Source organism: Oncorhynchus clarkii, chromosome 23 (genome assembly GCF_045791955.1).
Source record: "Oncorhynchus clarkii lewisi isolate Uvic-CL-2024 chromosome 23, UVic_Ocla_1.0, whole genome shotgun sequence".
NCBI lineage: Eukaryota > Metazoa > Chordata > Actinopteri > Salmoniformes > Salmonidae > Oncorhynchus > Oncorhynchus clarkii.
Window position 1 is genome coordinate 15138967 of NC_092169.1, and position 23478 is coordinate 15162444.

The following is a 23478-nucleotide window of genomic DNA, read 5'->3' on the forward strand; positions in this document are numbered from 1 at the left end:
TCTGCCTGCCCTTGACCTGTCGTTTTGCCTGCCCCTGTTCTAGTAATAAACTTTTGTTACATCGACACTGCATCTGGGTCTTCTCCTGAAACGTGATAGTGCAGGGAGGGTGCAAGGGCCTGGTCAATAAAATTCTCCGCCACACCAGAATCCACTAGAGCTGAAAAAAATTACTTGTATCATTCACAAAGAAGTTGTCCTATGTCCTAACTGACTTGCCAAAACCATAGTTTGTTCACAAGAAATTTGTGGAGTGGTTGAAAAATGATTTTTAATGACTCTAACCTAAGTGTATGTAAACTTCCGACTTCAACTGTAGGTGTGGCATTGGAACAGTAATTGAGCCCTATAGACTTAGGTCGATAATTGAGCCCATAATTGAGCTTAACAGTCTATATACCTCAGCTTGCTTGAGGCTAACGCACCAAACATCTCCCCTCACCTCTTTATCATACCTATGCCTTCTTCCCCTCTTCCCCTCCATCTCCCACTCTCTCTCCTTTCAACACAAACATATGCTCAGTCTCCCCTTGAGACTGCTCTGCTGTTGGTTTTGCCAGCCTAAATGTTTGGGCTGTTTCCCAGAGCAGACAGTCAGCCAGACAGACAGACAGACAGACAGACAGCGGTGCACAGCAGTGGTGTGAAGTACAGAGGTACAGACAGACAGACTCAGGGGCAGGGCCTACACACCTAAAGGGTAATACACAATTAGCTGCATCACCACACTCCACGGCTAATTAGACAGGACAGGCTGCAGCTGTTAAGGCAGGAAGGAGGGTAGGGGGGTGGGGGGGTTGTTCCCGTTTTCAAAATGTGCTTTTCATTGAATATTTATTGTCGTTATTTCCCTCTGTGACTCTCTCTCTCTCTCTCTCTCTCTCTCTCTCTCTCTCTCTCTCTCTCTCTCTCTCTCTCTCTCTCTCTCTCTCTCTCTCTCATATATATATATATATATATATATATATATATATATATATATATATATATTTAAAAAAATCTTTCCTTTATCCTCTGAAACATTTTAGCTGAGTCATGGGTCAAGTATTTTATCACTTCTGGGACAAATACTGTTCAAGAATAGATTGTTTTCGTTTGTATCCGTTTTACCTTTCCTTTTTAAATATCTTAAATGTTAAAGGAAAATGTTATGCTAATATAGTATTAGAACACTAAAATGTGGTTTAACCATTGGGCCTACACCAGCTCTCTGTCATTAAATTATGACATTAATGAAATGCACAGTGGTTAAAAGGTTCACGGGCCTTGATCTGCTCTTATTCCCCTTTTGATTGTAAAAACATATTTCTGAACATAATATTCCAGCTCAGGGAGCATATCATTAGACCCTTAAATAACTAACATTATGAGCAGGGCTGATTCCTCGCTGCCTCTGGGGTGGGTCGGGTATGTCTTGGTGCTGCTGTCAAATTGGGAAATTAATTTGAGCTCACTGTATTTCACAAGCGGACTAATTGCCCTCACTGTTCATGCCCTCTACCATCCATCCGTGCCATGTAACATTGTTTTCAATGCAAATGTTCTAGAATTCTATTTCAATGCAGAAAGGGTCTGCCTACAGGAAATGAACAGGAAACTACAGATTGCATGTTTAAAACATGACATAGACATGACTGCAGCTGCAGTGGATGCCATACAAGTTGCAGGCAATGAGTGGAGCAGAGAGATGCTGAGCTTACACTTGCTCTCTCTCTCTCTCTCTCTCTCTCTCTCTCTCTCTCTCTCTCTCTCTCTCTCTCTCCCTCTCACATACACACACACACCACAGTAGAGAGACCGTGCAGATGAAGAAAACACACCATTGCTGGGTGAGTTTGGGGTAAGGTTAGACTCAGATAAGAGAGAGAAGAGAGAGCAGTCAGTCTTCCATGGGCTCTAGTGTAAAACAAACACATCTGCTCAAAATCCCTGGCAATAAATCAAATCAAAATGAAATCAAATGGTATTTGTCACATGCGCCGAATACAACAAATGCTTACTTACAAACCCTTAACCAACAATGCAGTTTCAAAAAAATACCTAAAAAAGTAACAGATATGAATAACAAATAATTAAAGAGCAGCAGTAAATAACAATAGCGGGCTATATACAGGGGGCACTGGTACAGAATCAATGTGTCAATGTGAGGGGGCACCGGTGTCGATATAATTGAGGTAATATGTACATGTAGGTAGAATTATTAAAGTGGCTATGCATAGATAATAACAATAGCTGCGTTATTGGTAAAACATTAAGCCCATGTGATATGTTCACCCCCCTTCTACTTCTACTTTTGTATTCATCTGATCAGTCCAATGGGACTGGGAAATAAATATCCGCTAATCTAATTCATTAATACTAACACTGATTAATCTGCTTGGATGCAGACATGTCCATACTCGCCCCTCACATGACACTGAGATTGAGGGCCAATAGGGATGATGTCATCAAACAGATTTGGAGCATTGTCTTTATGGCTATTTGTTTGTTCACATTGGTTAGAAATGTATATGTCCTTATCTGATATATGGGTGATCCATTGACCTGTGTGAGTGTGTGTGTTAAAAGGGAGGCGAGGCGCGCTCGTAAGCGCCATTGGTTTGTATGGGCCAAAGCCCCGCCTCATTAAAAAAGGCGAGAGAAAAAAAGAAAAGAAACTGATACACACCCCTCTCTCAATTCTTGCAGGAGGGATATAATAGGAAGGAGTGTGTAGGCTTACAAACGGTGCCGCAATCAAGCATAGGATATTTTAGAGGAAAAAGCGACATTAGGAATCAATTATTTCTGCTACGGAGATCGGTCCCGTTGCTCTAGGATTTAAGTTTTTGTGGCATCTAAAGGTGGATCCATTAATATCGAACAGGAAGCGGTCTTGTAGAGCGTATGATGCTATTTTCGGACGCATAAAGCCACCGTTTGAACTTCTCAATAAACATCTGATCGAGGTAGGACGAAATAATTTTCTAATGATTTCGAAAACCTCAGTTGTTCAACCGGTGTAGTTTTGAAAGCCATTTTTTGTCGCTTGTTGGTGCCCATGTGTGTCTGCGCCATCAAGAAGTGGAGTGACTAGAGAGGGAATTGTGGGGTGGGCAATTCCGAGGACATCTTTAGTGAAAGGGAAAAAAATTGCATTAGTAAAGACATAATGCTATTGTGGCTACGTCCTGTCAGTAAAGTAATCAACTATGACCCTCAGTCATACCAACACAACAACCAACTTTGGAACTCCAACAGATTTAATAGAATAATAGGTGAATAAGAGAGAACAGAAGAAGAATTCCATTTTAATTGGCAGCGCCAATTTCAACACGTTGAGGAAGTCTGTTTTAGCCGTTTCACATTATATGATTGGATAGAAAAAAAGTTATTTAGAAAAAAGTTAAATATCTCAAATCATTTCAATAGTCCATGAAAACAGATAAGTGTCGCCATTGCAGTGGTTGAGCTTTACTTTAAAGGGGCAATCTGAAGTTGCTACATACATGTTTGGATCATAAATTAATATGGACCCATTGATTCTTGAAGAATATAACTCATACATGCCTCATGAGCTTAGTTCAACTGTCGTTCCCCATCAGAAACCAAAATATAAGCTTGCTTTACACCATTTGTAAAAAAAAAATGCTAATATAAACAAACACTGTATAGCCTCAACATGGTTCAAACGATACGTTTTATATCATGAATCCTTGCATCTATAGTTCTGTCTATGAATTTTAGAGTGGTTACATTTCTCCAGCCCCATCCCTCAGCTTTTTACAGAAACCATGGTCGGAAGGTCGCTTTGTTTCAGCTGCTGATTGGCCCTTTAACTTGAGGTTTACAAGTTAGATCTCTCTCTCCCTCCCACTCTGTCTCTCAGTTTTATAGCATGCATCTACTGCATACTTCACAGATGGAAGCAGGTGTTTTGATTTTAGAGGGCCACATCTCTTCTTCCAAAGCCCCTGGATTCAGCTTTTGTCATTGATATTACAAAAGTATCCCACATAATCACTGAAAACTAATCATGTAAGGAATTCAGACTCTCTTCATACAATGATTACTGTTATAGGTGCAAAGCAACAGGAGCTCTAGTCTCTCTCCATTCCCCCTACTTCACAATTTGTCATTATCGTGTTAAAGGGCCTGGTGGGGATTGGTATGAAAAGATAACCTTTTTTCAATTTGGAGGCTTAAGTGGAAGGAAGGTCCTTGGGAGAGGGTTCTTTTGTTTTGGCGTGGAAGGAGTGGGACTGTGGCTATATGCAGATGTGCTGCTGGTAACTAACATCTGCTCTCCCTGTGGGCATTGTCATGGCGCCAGCCTGTGGTGAAAAGGCCCCTTCAGTAAAGCCCTAATGACCCTGCTGCCCTTTCCTCTCTAGGGGAAACACTTTGGAATGAACTTGAGACCTCTGTTACCTTGCCCTATTTAAGTCTTTTAGGGTGGGTCAAGAGCAGATTTCCGCAATATGCGGCCCGCGGGCCTGTGATTTTATTTGGCCCCCCAAGTTTTCTCAGCAAGTTTTTATTTTTATTTACAGTGCCTTCACAAAGTTTTCATACCCCTTGACTTATTCCACATTTTGTTGTTACAGGATTCAATATATTTTTGTTCCACCCATCTACACACAATTCCCCATAATGACAAAGTTAAATATATTATTAGACATTTTTGCAAATGTATTAAATTAAATATAAATATCTAATTTACATAAGTATGCTAACCCCTGAGTCAATACTTTGTAGAAGCACCTTTGGAAGCGATTACAGTTTTGAGTCTTTCTGGGGAAGTCTCCAAGAGCTTTCCACACCTGGGATGTGCAACATTTGCCCATGATTCTTTTCAGAATTTTTCAAGCTCTGTCAAATTGGTTGTTGATCATTGCTAGAGAACCATTTTCAGTTCTTGCCATAGATGTTCAAGGAGATTTAAGTCAACTGTAACTCGGCTAGCGCTGTTGTGGTGACCGTGTGACCGCCAGTGTGGCGGTAATGAGTCATGAAGGCCGCCAAATTCCATGTGACCGTTTAGTCATGGCTTCTCCAAGAGCTGATGCTGCTGATGGTCATTAGAAGCCTACCAAACTTGATAACTGCCTGGTACTCAGCACTCTATTGTCCCTCTAATTACAATGACATCAATGCAAATTGAAAATCTAATCACACACTTCATAAGAGCCACTTCATAAGAGCCCATGAGCTCATGTTGCACAACAATTCTATAGGCTATGCAATTGTGTGAGAAAACGGAGAGGTGGCCTCTATTAAAAAGAGGAGGATCCCATTAGCTTTTTATAGGCTAAGCCTACTATATTTATTTCCTAATATTAAGCACATTGCTAATTTTTACAACAGGAGTGTAGCCTACCTGACTGGCATGAAAATGAACCACGGGAAAAGCATCCTCCATTTGCTTTTTAAGTGCGTAGATGACATTCATTTTTCCCCCTGCCCCTGTTTCGAGACAGGTGCGTGATAATGATCTATTCGAAATCAAAATACATTTTACACACATTATTTCGTATATGTAAACACAAAATTAAATCAAGAATAGTCTGATGGGGGAGCGGTTTGGGTGCTTCCACATTGCATTTTTGTCCCACCCCCAGTTTTATCATTGGAATGTGATACAAAACGAAGCAAGGGTGTGCTTTAGGACCATGCGGACGCTTCCAAGCGGTTGGGTAGGCTGTCAGGATTATTTATCCGACTGGGGGGAAAAATATATATATACAGTGGGGCAAAAAAGTATTTAGTCAGCCACCAATTGTGCAAGTTCTCCAACTTAAAAAGATGAGAGGCCTGTAATTTTCATCATAGGTACACTTCAACTATGACAGACAAAATGGAAAAAAAATCCAGAAAATCACATTGTAGGATTTTTTATGAATTTATTTGCAAATTATGGTGGAAAATAAACTTTTGTTATTGACCAAATCCTTATCTCAATACTTTGTTATATACCCTTTGTTGGCAATGACAGATGCCAAATGTTTTCTGTAAGTCTTCACAAGGTTTTCACACACTGTTGCAGGTATTTTGGCCCATTCCTCCATGCAGATCTCCTCTAGAGCAGTGATGTTTTGGGGCTGTTGCTGGGCAACACAGACTTTCAACTTCCTCCAAAGATTTTCTATGGGGTTGAGATCTGGAGACTGGCTAGGCCACTCCAGGACCTTGAAATGCTTCTTACAAAGCCACTCCTTCGTTGCCCGGGCGGTGTGTTTGGGATCATTGTCATGCTGAAAGACCCAGCCACGTTTCATCTTCAATGCCCTTGCTGATGGAAGGAGGTTTTCACTCAAAATCTCACGATACATGGCCCCATTCATTCTTTCCTTTACACGGATCAGTCGTCCTGGTCCCTTTGCAGAAAAACAGCCCCAAAGCATGATGTTTCCACCCCCATGCTTCACAGTAGGTATGGTGTTCTTTGGATGCAACTCAGCATTATTTGTCCTCCAAACACGACGAGTTGAGTTTTTACCAAAAAGTTATATTTTGGTTTCATCTGACCATATGACATTCTCCCAATCTTCTTCTGGATCATCCAAATGCTCTCTAGCAAACTTCAGATGGGCCTGGACATGTACTGTCTTAAGCAGGGGGACACGTCTGACACTGCAGGATTTGAGTCCCTGGCGGTGTAGTGTGTTACTGATGGTAGGCTTTGTTACTTTGGTCCCAGTTCTCTGGAGGTCATTCACTAGGTCTCCCCGTGTGGTTCTGGGATTTTTGCTCACCGTTCTTGTGATCATTTTGACCCCACGGGGCGTGGAGCCCCAGATCGAGGGAGATTATCAGTGGTCTTGTATGTCTTCCATTTCCTAATAATTACTCCCACAGTTGATTTCTTCAAACCAAGCTGCTTACTTATTGCATATTCAGTCTTCCCAGCCTGGTGCAGGTCTACAATTTTGTTTCTGGTGTCCTTTGACAGCTCTTTGGTCTTGGCCATAGTGGAGTTTGGGGTGTGACTGTTTGAGGTTGTGGACAGGTGTCTTTTATACTGATAACAAGTATAAACAGGTGTCATTAATACAGGTAACGAGTGGAGGACAGAGGAGCCTCTTAAAGAAGAAGTTGCAGGTATGTGAGAGCCAGAAATCTTGCTTGTTTGTAGATGACCAAATACTTATTCCCCACCATAATTTGCAAATAAATTCATAAAAAATCCTACAATGTGATTTTTATGGATTTTTTTCATTTTGTGCGAGCAAGTAGTTCTACAAACCTGACTCAGTTACACCAGCTCTGTCAGTGGAAATGGGCCAAAATTCACTCAACTTATTGTGGGAAGCTTGTGGAAGGCTACCGGAAACGTTTGACCCAAGTTAAACATTTTTAAAGGCAATGCTACCAAATACTAATTGATTGCATGTAAATTTCTGACCCACTGGGAATGTGATGAAAGAAATCAAAACTGAAATAAATCATTCTCACTTCCATTATTCTGACATTTCACATTTTTAAAATAAAGTGGTGATCCTAAATGACCTAAGACAGGAATTTTACGAGGATTAAATGTAAGGAAATTTGGAAAAACGGAGTTTAAATGTATTTGGCGTATGTTGACTTCCGACTTCAACTGTATATAACGTAAGTTCGTGATGTAATGACTCCACGTAAAATTTGTCCCTACACCTGCAACAGCATTCCTAACCTAGCCTACAATGTCTGCTGTGTGGATCGTACAGTCACAAATCGAGCAGTCATTTGAAAGATTAAGAACATTTCAGCGAGACAACTCAGGCGAAATCCATTAATGCCAAAATAATGAAATAAATTTTCCTTGACAATCAACCGTTCTCTGTCGAGGGTGATGTTGTCTTTCACGACTAGTCGAGCACCGGTACACACTAACGTTACCAAGTGTGCTATTGTTCAAATCAAATTGTATTAGTCACATGCGCCGAATACAACATACAATAAAATTTGATCTGAACAATAGCGCACTTGGTAATATTAGTGTGTACCGGTGCTTTTACCTTACAGTGAAATACTTACTTACGAGCCTCTAACCAACCATGCAGTTAAAAAAAAATCCAGATAAGAATTAGAGATAAAAGTAACTAAAGAGCAACAGTAAAATAATAATTGCGAGGCTATAAACGGGGGTATCGATACAATGTGTGGGTGCACCGGTTAGAATGTACATGTAGGTAGAGTTATTAGAGTATATATGCATAGATGACTACAGAGAGTGAGAACCTCTCTCAATGGTGCAGCTGTATAACATTTTGAGGATCTCAGGACCCATGACAAATCTTTTCAGTCTCCTTCGGGGGAATAGGTGTTATCGTGCCCTCTTCACGACTGTCTTGGTGTGCTTGGACCATGTTAGTTTGTTGGTGATGTGGACACCAAGGAACTTGAAGCTCTCAACCTGCTCCCCGTGAAGCTCTCAACCTGCTCCCCGTTGTTGAGATTGGGGGCGTGCTCGGTCCTCTTTTTCCTGGCCCTTGGCCTTGTGAATGTTGACCTGTTAAAAGCTCTTACTCACATTTGCTGCGGAGAGCGTGATCACACAGTCTTCCAGAACAACTGGTGCTCCCATGCATGTTTCAGTGTTATTTGCCTCGAATCGAGCATAGAAGTAGTTTAGCTCGTCTGGTAGGCTCGTGTCACTGGTCAGCTCTTGGCTGTGCTTCCCTTTGTACTCTGTAATGCTTTGCGAGCCCTGCCACATCCGACAAGCGTCAGAGCCGGTGTAGTACGATTCGATCTTAGTCCTGTATTGATGCTTTGCCTGTTTGATGGTTCATTGGAGGGCATAGCATCATTTCTTATAAGCTTCCGGGTTAGGTTCCCACTCCTTAAAAGTGTCAGCCCTAGCCTTTAGCTCAGTGTTGATGCTGCCTGTAATCCATGGCTTCTGGTTGGTCGACCGATTATGATTTTTCAACGCTGATACCGATTATTGGAGGACCAAAAAAAGCTGATACCGATTAATCGGCCGATTTAAAAAAAAAATAAAATAATAATAATAATAATAATAATAATAATTAAAAAAATTGAAAACAAAAAGTTACATAATGACAATTACAACAATACTGAATTAACACTTATTTTAACTTAATATAATACATCAATAAAATCAATTTGGCCTCAAATAAATAATGAAACATGTTCAATTTGGTTTAAATAATGCAAAAACAAAGTGTTTGAAAAGAAAGTAAAAGTGCAATATGTGCCATGTAAAAAAGCTAACGTTTAAGTTCCTTGCTCAGAACATGAGAACATATGAAAGCTGGTGGTTCCTTTTAACATGAGTCTTCAATATTCCCAGTTAAGAAGTTGTAGTTATTATAGGACTATTTCTCTCTATACCATTTGTATTTCATTAACCTTTGACAATTGGATGTTTTTATAGGCACTTTAGTATTTCCAGTGTAACAGTATAGCTTCCGTCCCTCTCCTCGCTCCTACCTGGGCTCGAACCAGGAACACAACGACAACAGCCACCCTCGAAGCAGCGTTACCCATCACTCCACAAAAGCAGCGCCCCTTGCAGAGCAAGGGGAACAACTTCTCCAAGTCTCAGAGCGAGTGACGTTTGAAACGCTATTAGCGTGCACCCCGCTAACTACCTAGCCATTTCACATCGGTTACACCAGCATAATCTCGGAAGTTGATAGGCTTGAAGTCATAAACAGCTGCTAGCAAACGCACGAAAGTGCTGTTTGAATAAATGCTTACGAGCCTGCTGGTGCCTACCATCGCTCAGTCAGACTGCTCTATCAAATCATAGACTTAGTTATAACATGATAACACAGAAATACGAGCCTTAGGTCATTAATATGGTCGAATCCGGAAACTATCATCTCGAAAACAAGACGTTTATTCTTTCATTCTTTTATCTAATGGGTGGTCTAAGTCTAAATATTCCTGTTACATTGAAGGTTGCGCAATGTTATGTCATAATTACATAAAATTCTGGCAAATTAGGCAGCCCAAACTGTTGCATATACACTGACTGCGTGCAATTAATGCAAGAGAAGTGACACAATTTCACCTGGTTAATATTGCCTGCTATCCTGGATTTATTTTAGCTAAATTTACAAATATATACTTCTGTGTATTGATTTTAAGAAAGGCATTAATGTTTATGGTTAGGTACACATTGGAGCAACGATACGCACCGCATCGATTATATGCTACGCAGGACACGCTAGGTTAACTAGTGATTATGATTTTTTTTTTTTGTTTTTTTTGTTCCAAGATGGCGTAGCAGTAGGACGTGTTGTCGCGTCGTGTCCCTTGTATATATTGTTTGTTTTCGTTTTTTTTTTTTTTTCTTCGCATATCTTTTAAAACATTTTGCTGAACCTCAACTTCTTCTAAATACTCTCCTGCAACCCGCCTCACCCAACGTAGCTATTTTTCCTAAAGTATTTATATTTACTTCGGATCTGGAACCCCTCAACTGAAGCTAGCCAACTAACTACCAGCTATTCAGTCAGCAAAACATTGCTAGCGGTCTTCAGCTAACCGGTCATCAGCTAACCTTTAGCTCGGAAAGCTCTCGCCAGTTCGAACAACGCGACTCTAACCAGAGCATAACGGACCTATTTTTAATTTTTATTTTTATTTATCATCCCCGGATTCCCACCGCAAACGGAACATTTTGAGCTCCTGGGCTACAATATCCGGACCCACGACCGGTCCATCGATGTCACCGCATGAAGAGGAATAAACAGACTCACACCATCGCGACGTCCCCCAAAGGTTAACTCTCTAGCCCTTGCTATCTCCTTGCTTGCAAATTCGGCCTGCTAACTGCTAGCTTGTTTAGCCCGGTCCGCTAACTGCTACCGTGTTTAGCACCGACCTACTAACTGTTAGCTTGTTAGCACAGACCTGCTAACCGTCTGAATCGCCACGTCCCAAACACTCACTGAACCCATATTTACTTTCTATCCCTTTTCGATTTTTAATTTGTTTATACCTTCCGGTAACCTGCCTCACCCAATGTGATACGGAACCGCTATTATTTTTAAATTTTTAGAACACACTCAAGAACCTCCAGAAGCTAACCAGCTAACTGGCTACAAGCTATTTAGTCATTGTTAGTTTTCTAACCTGGATAACACTCGCCAGTCCAGCTTCCCTGCCCCATCCACCGCTGCCCCCTGGACACTGATCACTTGGCTACATAGCTGATGCATGCTGGACTGTCCATTAATCACGGTAATCCATTCTGCCTGTTTATGTTTTATCTGTCGGCCCCAGCCGCACTCAGGCTCTGTGTGTAGTTAATCCGACCCCCCTCTGCCTAGTCAATCGCCATTCTACCTGCTGTTGTTGTGCTAGCTGATTAGCTGTTGTTGTCTCACCTACTGTTTTAGCTAGCTCTCCCAATTCAACACCTGTGATTACTGTATGCCTCGCTGTATGTCTCTCTCAAATGTCAATATGCCTTGTATACTGTTGTGCAGGTTAGTTATCATTGTTTTAGTTTACAATGGAGCCCCTAGTTCCACTCTTTATACCCCTGATACCTCCTTTGTCCCACCCCCCACATATGCGGTGACCTCACCCATTACAACCAGCATGTCCAGAGATACAACCTCTCTCATCATCACCCAGTGCCTGGGCTTACCTCCGCTGTACCCGCACCCCACCATACCCCTGTTTGCGCATTATGCCCTGAATATATTCTACCATGCCCAGAAACCTGCTCCTCTTATTCTCTGTCCCCAATGCCCTAGGCGACCAGTTTTGATAGCCTTCAGCCGCACCCTCATACTACTTCTTCTCTGTTCCGCGGGTGATGTGGAGGTAAACCCAGGCCCTGCATGTCCCCAGGCACCCTCATTTGTTGACTTCTATGATCGAAAAAGCCTTGGTTTCATGCATGTCAACATCAGAAGCCTCAGAAGTTTGTCTTACTCACTGCTCTAGCACACTCTGCTAACCCTGATGTCCTTGCCGTGTCTGAATCCTGGCTCAGGAAGGCCACCAAAAATTCTGAGATTTCCATACCCAACTATAACATCTTCCGTCAAGATAGAACTGCCAAAGGGGGAGGAGTTAGCCTGCAAAGTAATGTCATACTTTCCAGGTCCATACCCAAACAGTTCGAACTACTAATTTTGAAAATTACTCTCTCCAGAAATAAGTCTCTCACTGTTGCCGCCTGCTACCGACCCCCCTCAGCTCCCAGCTGTGCCCTGGACACCATTTGTGAATTGATCGCCCCCCATCTAGCTTCAGAGTTTGTTCTGTTAGGTGACCTAAACTGGGATATGCTTAACACCCCGGCAGTCCTACAATCTAAGCTAGATGCCCTCAATCTCAGTCAAATCATCAAGGAACCCACCAGGTACAACCCTAACTCTGTAAACAAGGGCACCCTCATAGACGTCATCCTGACCAACTGGCCCTCCAAATACACCTCCGCTGTCTTCAACCAGGATCTCAGCGATCACTGCCTCATTGCCTGTATCCGCTACGGAGCCGCAGTCAAACGACCACCCCTCATCACTGTCAAACGCTCCCTAAAACACTTCTGTGAGCAGGCCTTTCTAATCGACCTGGCCCGGGTATCCTGGAAGGACATTGACCTCATCCCGTCAGTTGAGGATGCCTGGTCTTTCTTTAAAAGTAACTTCCTCACCATTTTAGATAAGCATGCTCCGTTCAAAAAATGCAGAACTAAGAACAGATATAGCCCCTGGTTCACTCCAGACCTGACTGCCCTCGACCAGCACAAAAACATCCTGTGGCGGACTGCAATAACATCGAATAGTCCCCGCGATATGCAACTGTTCAGGGAAGTCAGGAACCAATACACACAGTCAGTCAGGAAAGCTAAAGCCAACTTCTTCAGGCAGAAGTTTGCATCCTGTAGCTCCAACTCCAAAAAGTTCTGGGACACTGTGAAGTCCATGGAGAACAAGAGCACCTCCTCCCAGCTGCCCACTGCACTGAGGCTAGGTAACACGGTCACCACCGATAAATCCATGATTATCGAAAACTTCAACAAGCATTTCTCAACGGCTGGCCATGCCTTCCGCCTGGCTACTCCAACCTCGGCCAACAGCTCCCCCCCCCCGCAGCTACTCGCCCAAGCCTCTCCAGGTTCTCCTTTACCCAAATCCAGATAGCAGATGTTCTGAAAGAGCTGCAAAACCTGGACCCGTACAAATCAGCTGGGCTTGATAATCTGGACCCTCTATTCCTGAAACTATCCGCCGCCATTGTCGCAACCCCTATTACCAGCCTGTTCAACCTCTTTCATATCGTCTGAGATCCCCAAGGATTGGAAAGCCGCCGCAGTCATCCCCCTCTTCAAAGGGGGCGACACCCTGGACCCAAACTGTTACAGACCTATATCCATCCTGCCCTGCCTATCTAAGGTCTTCGAAAGCCAAGTCAACAAACAGGTCACTGACCATCTCGAATCCCACCGTACCTTCTCCGCTGTGCAATCTGGTTTCCGAGCCGGTCACGGGTGTACCTCAGCCACGCTCAAGGTACTAAACGATATCATAACCGCCATCGATAAAAGACAGTACTGTGCAGCCGTCTTCATAGACCTTGCCAAGGCTTTCGACTCTGTCAATCACCGTATTCTTATCGGCAGACTCAGTAGCCTCGGTTTTTCGGATGACTGCCTTGCCTGGTTCACCAATTACTTTGCAGACAGAGTTCAGTGTGTCAAATCGGAGGGCATGCTGTCCGGTCCTCTGGCAGTCTCTATGGGGGTGCCACAGGGTTCAATTCTCGGGCCGACTCTTTTCTCTGTATATATCAATGATGTTTCTCATGCTGCGGGCGATTCCCTGATCCACCTCTACGCAGACGACACCATTCTATATACTTCCGGCCCGTCCTTGGACACTGTGCTATCTAACCTCCAAACGATCTTCAATGCCATACAGCACTCCTTCTGTGGCCTCCAACTGCTCTTAAACGCTAGTAAAACCAAATGCATGCTTTTCAACCGTTCGCTGCCTGCACCCGCACGCCTGACCAGCATCACCACCCTGGATGGTTCCGACCTTGAATATGTGGACATCTATAAGTACCTAGGTGTCTGGCTAGACTCTAAACTCTCCTTCCAGACCCATATCAAACATCTCCAATCGAAAATCAAATCAAGAGTCGGCTTTCTATTCCGCAACAAAGCCTCCTTCACTCACGCCGCCAAACTTACCCTAGTAAAACTGACTATCCTACCGATCCTCAACTTCGGCGATGTCATCTACAAAATTGCTTCCAACACTCTACTCAGCAAACTGGATGCAGTTTATCACAGTGCCATCCGTTTTGTCACTAAAGCACCTTATACCACCCACCACTGCGACTTGTATGCTCTAGTCGGCTGGCCCTCGCTACATATTCGTCGCCAGACCCACTGGCTCCAGGTCATCTACAAGTCCATGCTAGGTAACGCTCCGCCTTATCTCAGTTCACTGGTTACGATGACAACACCCACCCGTAGCACGCGCTCCAGCAGGTGTATCTCACTGATCATCCCTAAAGCCAACACCTCATTTGGCCGCCTTTCGTTCCAGTTCTCTGCTGCCTGTGACTGGAACGAATTGCAAAAATCGCTGAAGTTGGAGACTTTCATCTCCCTCACCAACTTCAAACATCTGCTATCTGAGCAGCTAACCGATCGCTGCAGCTGTACATAGTCTATTGGTAAATAGCCCACCCATTTTCACCTACCTCATCCCCATACTGTTTTTATTTATTTATTTTTGTGCTCTTTTGCACACCAATATCTCTACCTGTACATAACCATCTGATCATTTATCACTCCAGTGTTAATCTGCATAATTGTAATTATTCGCCTACCTTCTCATGCCTTTTGCACACAATGTATATAGATTCCCCTTTTTTCTACTGTGTTATTGACTTGTTAATTGTTTACTCCATGTGTAACTCTGTGTTGTCTGTTCACACTGCTATGCCTTATCTTGGCCAGGTCGCAGTTGCAAATTAGAACTTGTTCTCAACTAGCCTACCTGGTTAAATAAAGGTGAAATAAAATCAAAAAAAAATTAAAAAATGATTAATTGATTTTTTAAAATAAAATAAGTTTAATGCTAGCTAGCAACTTGCCTTGGCTTACTGCATTCGCGTAACAGGCAGTCTCCTTGTGGAGTGCAATGAGAGGCAGGTGGTTAGAGCGTTGGACTGTAAGGTTGCAAGATTGAATCCCCCGAGCTGACAAGGTAAAAATCTGTCGTTCTGCCCCTGAATGAGGCAGTTAACCCACCGTTCCTAGGCCGTCATTGAAAATAAGAATGTGTTCTTAACTGACTTGCCTAGTTAAATAAAGATTAAAGGTGTAAAAAAAAAAAAAATAGGCCAAATCGGTGTCCAAAAATACCGATTTCCGATTGTTATGAAAGCTTGAAATCGGCCCGAATTAATCGGCCATTCCGATTAATCGGTCGACCTAGTATGTACGTAAGGTCACTGTGGGGAAGACATCATTGATGCACTTATTGATGAAGCCAATGACTGATGTGGTGTATCCCGGAACATATTCCAGTCTGTGCTAGAAAAACAGTCCTGTAGCTTAGCATCTGCTTCATATCACCACTTTTTTTATTGACCTAGTCACTGGTGCGTCCTGCTTTAATTTTCGCTTGTAAACAGGAATCAGGAGGATAGAATTATTGTCAGATTTGACAAATGGAGAGCTTCGTATGTGTCTCTGTGTGTGGAGTAAAGGTGGTCCAGAGTTTTTTTCCCTCTGGTTGCATATTTAACATGCTGATAGAAATTTGGTCAAACTTATTTAAGTTTGGCCTCCCGGGTGGCGCAGTGGTTAAGGGCGCTGTACTGCAGCGCCGGCTGTGCCATCAGAGTCCCTGGGTTCGCGCCCAGGCTCTGTCGTAACCGGCCGCGACCGGGAGGTCCGTGGGGCGACGCACAATTGGCCTAGCGTCGCCCGGGTTAGGGAGGGCTTGGTCGGTAGGGGTGTCCTTGTCTCATCGCGCACCAGCGACTCCTGTGGCGGGCTGGGCGCAGTGTGCGCTAACCAAGGTGGCCAGGTGCACGGTGTTTCCTCCGGCGCATTGGTGCGGCTGGCTTCCGGGTTGGATGCGTGCTGTGTTAAGAAGCAGTGCGGCTTGGTTGGGTTGTGTATCGGAGGACGCATGACTTTCAACCTTCGTCTCTCCCGAGCCCGTACGGGAGTTGTAGCGATGAGACAAGATAGTAGCTGGATACCAGCTGGATACCACAATTGGATATCACGAAAAAGGGGTAAAAAAAAAAAAAAAAAAAAAAAAAAAAACGTATTTAAGTTTCCCTGCATTAAAGACCCTGGCTACTGGGAGCGCCGCCTCTGGATGAGCGTTTTCTTGTTTGCTTTTTGCGCAATACAGCTGATTCAATGATTCAGTGCCAGCCTCTGACTGTGGGGGTGTGTAAACAGCTACAAAGAATACAGTTGAGAACTCTCTCAGTAGGTAGTGTCATGAGCTTATCATGAGATACTCTACCTCAGACGAGCAATAGCTCAAGACTTCCTGCGATATCGTGCACCAGCTGTTGTTTACAAAAATACATTGTCGCCCCTTGTCTTACCAGATGCCTCTGTTCCATCCTGCCGGGACATCATATAACCAGCCAGCTCTATGTTGATATTGTCGTCGTTCAGCCACACGACTCCGTGAAGCATCAAATGTTACAGCTTTTAATGTCCCGTTGGTAGTTTAATCTTCCCAATAACTCTGCGATTTTATTCTCCAAAGATTAAACATTTGCTAGCAGAATGGAGGGAAATTGGGGGTTTATTCGATCGCCTACGAATTCTCAGAATTCCCATTACGCAGATCACGGGGATCGGGGCCTGTTCCTGAGGAAGCAATATATCCTTCGCGTCGGGCTCGTCAGATTCATGAAAGGGAAAAAAACGATTCTGCTAGTCCGTGCTGAGTAATCGTACTCCTGATGTCTAGAAGTTATTTTCGGTCATAAGAGACGGTAGCGGCAACATTTTTGTACAAAATAAGTAAAAAAAATTACAAATTACAAGAAAACACAATCGGCCTGCCTTCTCCGGCGCCATCTTACCAGATGTTACCCTACCGGAGTTACACAGCAATTGCTTCACTGTTATTAGCTTCATGACATACTATGGAACGCCATTTGGAGCTTTGCATGTCACGTGTTAAATAAACTTTTAATTTGACACGTCAAATAACACAGTTCTATTATAGAATGTTGTGTGTTCTGAATTTGCCAGTGCAAGCCAAGCACCACTACTATCAGTAGCACTGTCAAATCTGTACAAAAAAGTCTGCAAACACTGGCCAAGAACAACATATTTACAATACCGTGTTGGTAATAAAGCATTATTTGTTCTAACGCAACTTCTGGGTTAGCTTGCTTGCTCTAGCTTGGTACCTAGCTTGCACCAATACAACCAGCAAGAAACCAGTAGAAACTGCAGTCATTTTCACTATTCTTAGGCATGATTTAGGAATCCTTGTGAGAAAGTATTGGCTAGGTAGCCACTTGTTGTTCGCCTACTGAAATGTAACTTCAGTTCATGAAAATAAATAGTTAGCCAGCTACTAAACCCTGTTTCCCAAAGCTAATATTATAAGCAGCCAGTTAGCTTCATCTGGCTAGTGAGGCTCTCACATAACCCTGACCGGGTTATGTGTTGTGAAGCTAGGATTAGGCACAATAGTGGAATTTGTGGGGGTGCCTTCAAAATAAAATACTGTCTTTGACAGTGATGCATATTTAGACTAGATAATGTTAAACAAGTTTGGAATGTGAAGCAATGAAATGGGGTATCAGTCTACTTGGTGACACCCACAGAACACAACTGTGAAGAGTTTAGGCAAATATTAGCTTTGTAGCTCTTATCGTATCGACTGTATGAAATATCCTCCCCAGTCAGCCAATTGTGTGAATTGACATTCATATTGCACTGTACAGCTTTACCTAAGGATAGGGGATCAATAAAATTGGGTATCAGTCTACTCAATTTCCAAGCTATTTTTTTCCCAACGTCCTACTAAGTATGCCCCAATGCAATTCTAAAGTATAGTACATATGGTGGGATTTAAACAGATTTTTGTCAAATTAACATAGTCTTTTGTTGATTTTATATAACATTCCAACCCCGTTTAGCATGATCTATTCAATTATGGCATCCTTTGACTATTTTTATGCATTTGCATCTCCTGCCATTGACATACTTTTATTTAACGGTTGACGACGAAGTCCACTATTGTGGCTAATCCTTATTGTGGCTAGCTTCACATAGACCGCCATTAATCAAATAAGAACTGTCTTATAAATTAGGGTTATTTTAGATGATGACACCTAGCTATATAGTTAGCTAGCTAACTATAGCTACTGAAACAGATTGTTGTTTTGCTATGTTTTTGGGAAGAACATTGTTTACATCCATGAGCTAGCTAGCTTTTTTTATGACCAGCACTGTAGGTGTGCTAGACAACTTTACCAGCATCGTGGCATATGTATTGATGAATCGCTGTGACTTATGAAATACGAGTGATAGTGTAATCAATGTGTAATAACTAAGTAAACATTTTTTTTTATGAATGCGTTAAATTATCATGTGATGTCAGTCATATTCAGGTCCTGATTGGTCAACAAGCTTATGTGACACATCAAATCGTGTTATTTGACGTATCTTTTTTGACGTTCATAAACCCAAACAGCGTTCCACAGACATCCTGGTTGAGATTTAAACAAATGAACAACGAAACTGCACAGCAAGTAAGTGAAAGAAATAGGTTTTGATTATGTTTTACTGGAAATGGGGACATACGTAAACGCTTGGTTTACAAGAGATATCTTTGGACAACATCCAAAGTGTAATCAGTAGGCTTGGGCGGTATACCGTATACCGGCGTATTTGGAAATAACCACGGGATGGTTTTTCAGTACCGTCAATACTGTTGAAAGTATTTAATATAAAAAAAGTTTATAAAAGTTTAATTTATACATTTACTAATTTGTAGCATTTTAAGTAAATACCTGCAGTCAACATGTGCAATGCGTTAGGCGATAAAGCAGATCGTGTTCCTATTTCACTTGTCACATCATTTTACATTTTGAAGCTTAGTTCCCCAGCATAGTTGAGCCAGTCACTTGTTTAACTTCTTATTGGCAGCGTCCCACCTGGCCAACATCCGGTGAAATTGCAGGGCGCGAAATTCAAACTACAGAATTATAAATATTTAACTTTCATAAAATCACAAGTGTAATACATAAAAAATAAAGCTTAACTTCTTGTTAATACAGCCGCTGTATCGGGTTTCAAAAAGGCTTTATGGCGAAAGCACACCATGCGATTATCTGAGGACAGCGCCCCGCATACAAAACCATAAAAAACATATCAACCAGGCAGGTGCACGCAAGTCAGAAATAGTGATATAAAAAATGCCTTACCTTTGATCTTCTTCTGTTGGCACTCCAAAAGGTCCCAGTTACATCACAAATGGTCCTTTTGTTCGATAATGTCCTTTATATCCATAAAAATTCAGTTTAGCTGGCACTCTTCAGTCAATAATCCACCCAGTTTCACTCCATCAAAATGCAAACAAATGAATCCCAAACGTTACTAATAATTACTAATAAACTTTTCCAAACAAGTCAAACAACGTTTATTATAAAATCTTAGGTACCCTAATACGTAAATAAACAATACAATTTAAGACGTAGAATCTTTATTGTCTTTACCGGAGAAAAATACCAAAGAATGCTCTCTTTCACACGCTTGGAAACACTACAGCCAAAATGGGAGCCACCTAGAAAAACTACAATTTCTGGCTCATTTTTCCAAAAACCAGCCTGAAACTCTTTCTAAAGACTGTTGACATCTAGTGGAAGCCCTAGGAACTGCAATCTGGGAGGACTTTGCCTTATAATAAAAGTGACAGACATTGAACATAGTGGTAGGCTGAAAATAAAAATAATTTGGGATGGTTTGTCCTCGGAGTTTCGCCTGCCATATCAGTTCTGTTATACTCACAGACATTATTTTAACAGTTTTAGAAACTTTAGTGTTTTCTATCCAAATCTACCAATTATATGCATATCTTAGCTTCTGGGCCTAAGTAACAGGCAGTTTACGTTGGGCACACTTTTCATCCGGATGTGAAAATACTGCCACCTACCCAAGAGAGGTTAAGTAATAATGTCCTCGAAGCCGGTGTTTGGCGGACATATTGTCACAGGTGTTGTTAGGCCTGAGATTAAGTCATATCTGTGACCAATCTGTATTCCCAGTCATGTAAAATCCATAGATTAGGGCCTAATTAATTTATTTCGATTGAGTGATTTCATTATATGAACTGTGATCTTTGAAATTGTTGCATGTTGCGTTTTATATATTGTGTAGCTTTCTGCTGTGTTTGAGAAGGCAAACCCCTTTTGGATTAGTTATTTGTACAGCTGCCACTGTTATCTTGATTTCTTTGTGTTCTTTTCTCCTCTCCGTTCTCACCCGTCTGCTCCTCCCCCCTCTTCTCTAATCAGGTCAGGCAGGCCTGTTGCCTTAGCGGCTCCAGAATCCACACAGACACAGCGTGCTGCTGTAGAGCCAGTACTGCATGCGTCAAAACTTTGTTCATTTGCACACATTGTTCACATTCGCTTGTAAATGTCCAAACCCCTAAAAAATTACATTCGGTAGCACCTACCTATATAAGGTATATCATAAAAGTGAATACACCCCTCACATTTTTGTAAATATTTGAGTATATCTTTTCATCTGACAACACTGAAGAAATGACACTTTGCTACAATGTAAAGTAGTGAGTGTACAGCTTGTTTAACAGTGTAAATTTGCTGTCACCTCAAAATAACTCAACACACAGCCATTAATGTCTAAACCGCTGGCAACAAAAGTGAGTACACCCCTAAGTGAAAATGTCCAAATTGGGCCCAATTAGCCATTTTCCCCTCCCCGGTGTTATGTTAGTGTTACAAGGTCTCAGGTGTGAATGGGGAGCAAGTGTGTTCAATTTGGTGTCATCGCTCTCACACTCCCTCATACTGACTGGTCACTGGAAGTTCAACATGGCACCTCATGGCAAAGAACTCTCTGAGGATTTGAAAAAAAGAATTGTTGCTCTACATAAATATGGCCTGGGCTATAAGAACATTGCCAAGAGCCTGAAGCTGAGCTGCAGCACGGTGGCCAAGACCATACAGTGGTTTAACTGGACAGGTTCCACTCAGAATAGGCCTCGCCATGGTCGACCAAAGAAGTTGAGTGCACGTGCTCAGCGTCATATCCAGAGGTTGTCTTTGGGAAATAGACGTATGAGTGCTGCCAGCATTGCTGCAGAGGTTGAAGGGGTGGGGGGGTCAGCCTGTCAGGGCTCAGACCATACGCCGTATACTGCATCAAATTGGTCTGCATGGCTGTCATCCCAGAAGGAAGCCTCTTCTAAAGATGATGCACAAGAAAGCCCGCAAAGTTTGCTGAAGACAATCAGACTAAGGACATGGATTACCTGAACCATGTCCTGTGGTCTGATGACACCAAGATACACTTATTTGGTTCAGATGGTGTCAAGCGTGTGTGGCGGCAACCAGGTGAGGAGTACAAAGACAAGTGTGTCTTGCCTATAGTCATGGTGGTGGGAGTGTCATGGTCTGGGGCTGCATGAGTACTGCAGGCACTGGGGAACTACAGTTCATTGAGGGAACCATGAATGCCAACATGTAATGTGACATACTGAAGCAGAGCATGATCCCCTCCCTTCGGAGACTGGGCCGCAGGGCATTATTTCAACATGATAACGACCCCAAACACTCCTTGCTAAATAATCTGAGGGTAAAGGTGATGGACTGGCCAAGCATGTCTCCAGACCTAAACCCTATTGAGCATCTGTGGGGCATCCTCAAATGGAAGGTGGAGGAGTGCAAGGTCTCTAACATCCACCAGCTCCGTGATGTCGTCATGGAGGAGTGGAAGATGACTAGTGGCAACCTGTGAAGCTCTGGTGAACTCCATGCCCAAGAGGGTTAAGGTAGTGCTGGAAAAGGATGGTGGCCACACAAAATATTGACACTTTGGGCCCAATTTGGACATTTTCACATAGGGGTGTACTCACTTTTGTTGCCAGCGGTTGCCAGCGGTGTGTTGAGTTATTACGACGGGACAGCAAATTTGCACTGTTATACAAGCTGTACACTCACTACTTTACATTGTAGCAAAGTGTCATTTCTTCAGTGTTGCCACATGAAAATATATACTCAAATATTTACAAAAATATGAGGGGTGTACTCACTTTTGTGATATACTGTATGTGTGTAACTTAATGAGCTGGATTTGCCTGTCTTTGCAATTAGTTTATTTTTGTTTGCCTGTTAGGCTTGCCTAACAAAGGGGTTGAATGCTTAATGCCACAAGACATTTGAGTTTTCCATTTGTAATTCATTTGTAACATTTTCGAAACACATAATTCCAATTTGACATGGAGTATTGTGTGTGGGCCAGTGATGGCAAATCAAAATTGTATCCATTTTAAATTTAAGTCCAGGGCTGTGTGAACTTTCTGAAGGCATTGTGTATATACAGTGTACTGTATATAGTTTTTGGTGTTGGACATAAGACTGTAAAATCACCACGAAATCATCTCAAAGTTATTTTAATTTAGGAAATCTGTTCCCAAGTATTTGCTCTCATAAATAGAGAGGCATATGTGATCGTATCCCAATTTAATCAAGGTTTGAAATTATTCTGTTTTTGTCAAATGCTATATCTGTTTGAAATTTTAGCATTCAATTTGCAGTGTACAAATTATTTATAACTAAATTCTGGCCCCCCAAACATCTGAAAAATCGGCCCACGATGAATGTAATTGGGGACCCATGGTATTGGAATGTTTTGATTTAAAAGTTGCTAAATTTGACTTTTCATTGAAGTGTCTGCCTTTCTTTAACCTACATATCCCTACTGTTATTCTTAGAAAATGTGTGCTAAACAGTGTACAGTCTCTCCTTCTCCCATACTCTCTCTTTCACCCCTCCCTTCCTCTATCCATCCTCCCTGTTGGGGGTTGAACATCCGCTCACTTATCCCTGGCATTTGTATTCGGATACAAAAGGAGTGTTTTGCCCCTCCCGGCAGACGCATCACATGCAGAATCACAATGCACATGGCAGCTAATATCAGAGTGTTTGATTTATCACTGCAAACCAGCGATTTTGTATTTATGACATCCCATTGCGGCATGTGTACCTATTGGTGGAAATGAAGAGTTATGCGTGAAGGGGAGCCATGGAGTCGCTGTGTTGGAACTAATCTCAGGTGGATGTGAAGGCACAGTCGAGTGAACATGATGCGTATTGTAAAAACTCAAGTAGAGAAGGCAATAGGCCAAGTGCCAGTGTGCCACTATTTCACGTAAAATTAAGATCACTGTATTTTGACTCCTTTGGATCCACTGAAGGGTGATTGCTGTAATGCACAGCTCTAAAATAAAACTTTGTTCACCAGATTTTCTACTTGGGAATTTG

The 23478-nt window shown here is 42.4% G+C and overlaps 1 protein-coding gene across 1 annotated transcript in view; it reads left to right on the forward strand.

Annotated features, from left to right (window-relative positions):
* Nucleotides 1–2677: 2677 nt before the first annotated feature.
* The window catches only part of LOC139381092 (C-terminal-binding protein 2-like), a 125331-nt gene continuing 104530 nt past the window's right edge, over nt 2678–23478 (forward strand). Inside the window, exon 1 of the mRNA XM_071124352.1 lies at nt 2678–2948. The gene's annotated coding sequence lies outside the window, so the exon portion shown is untranslated. The remainder of the gene's footprint in view (nt 2949–23478) is intronic.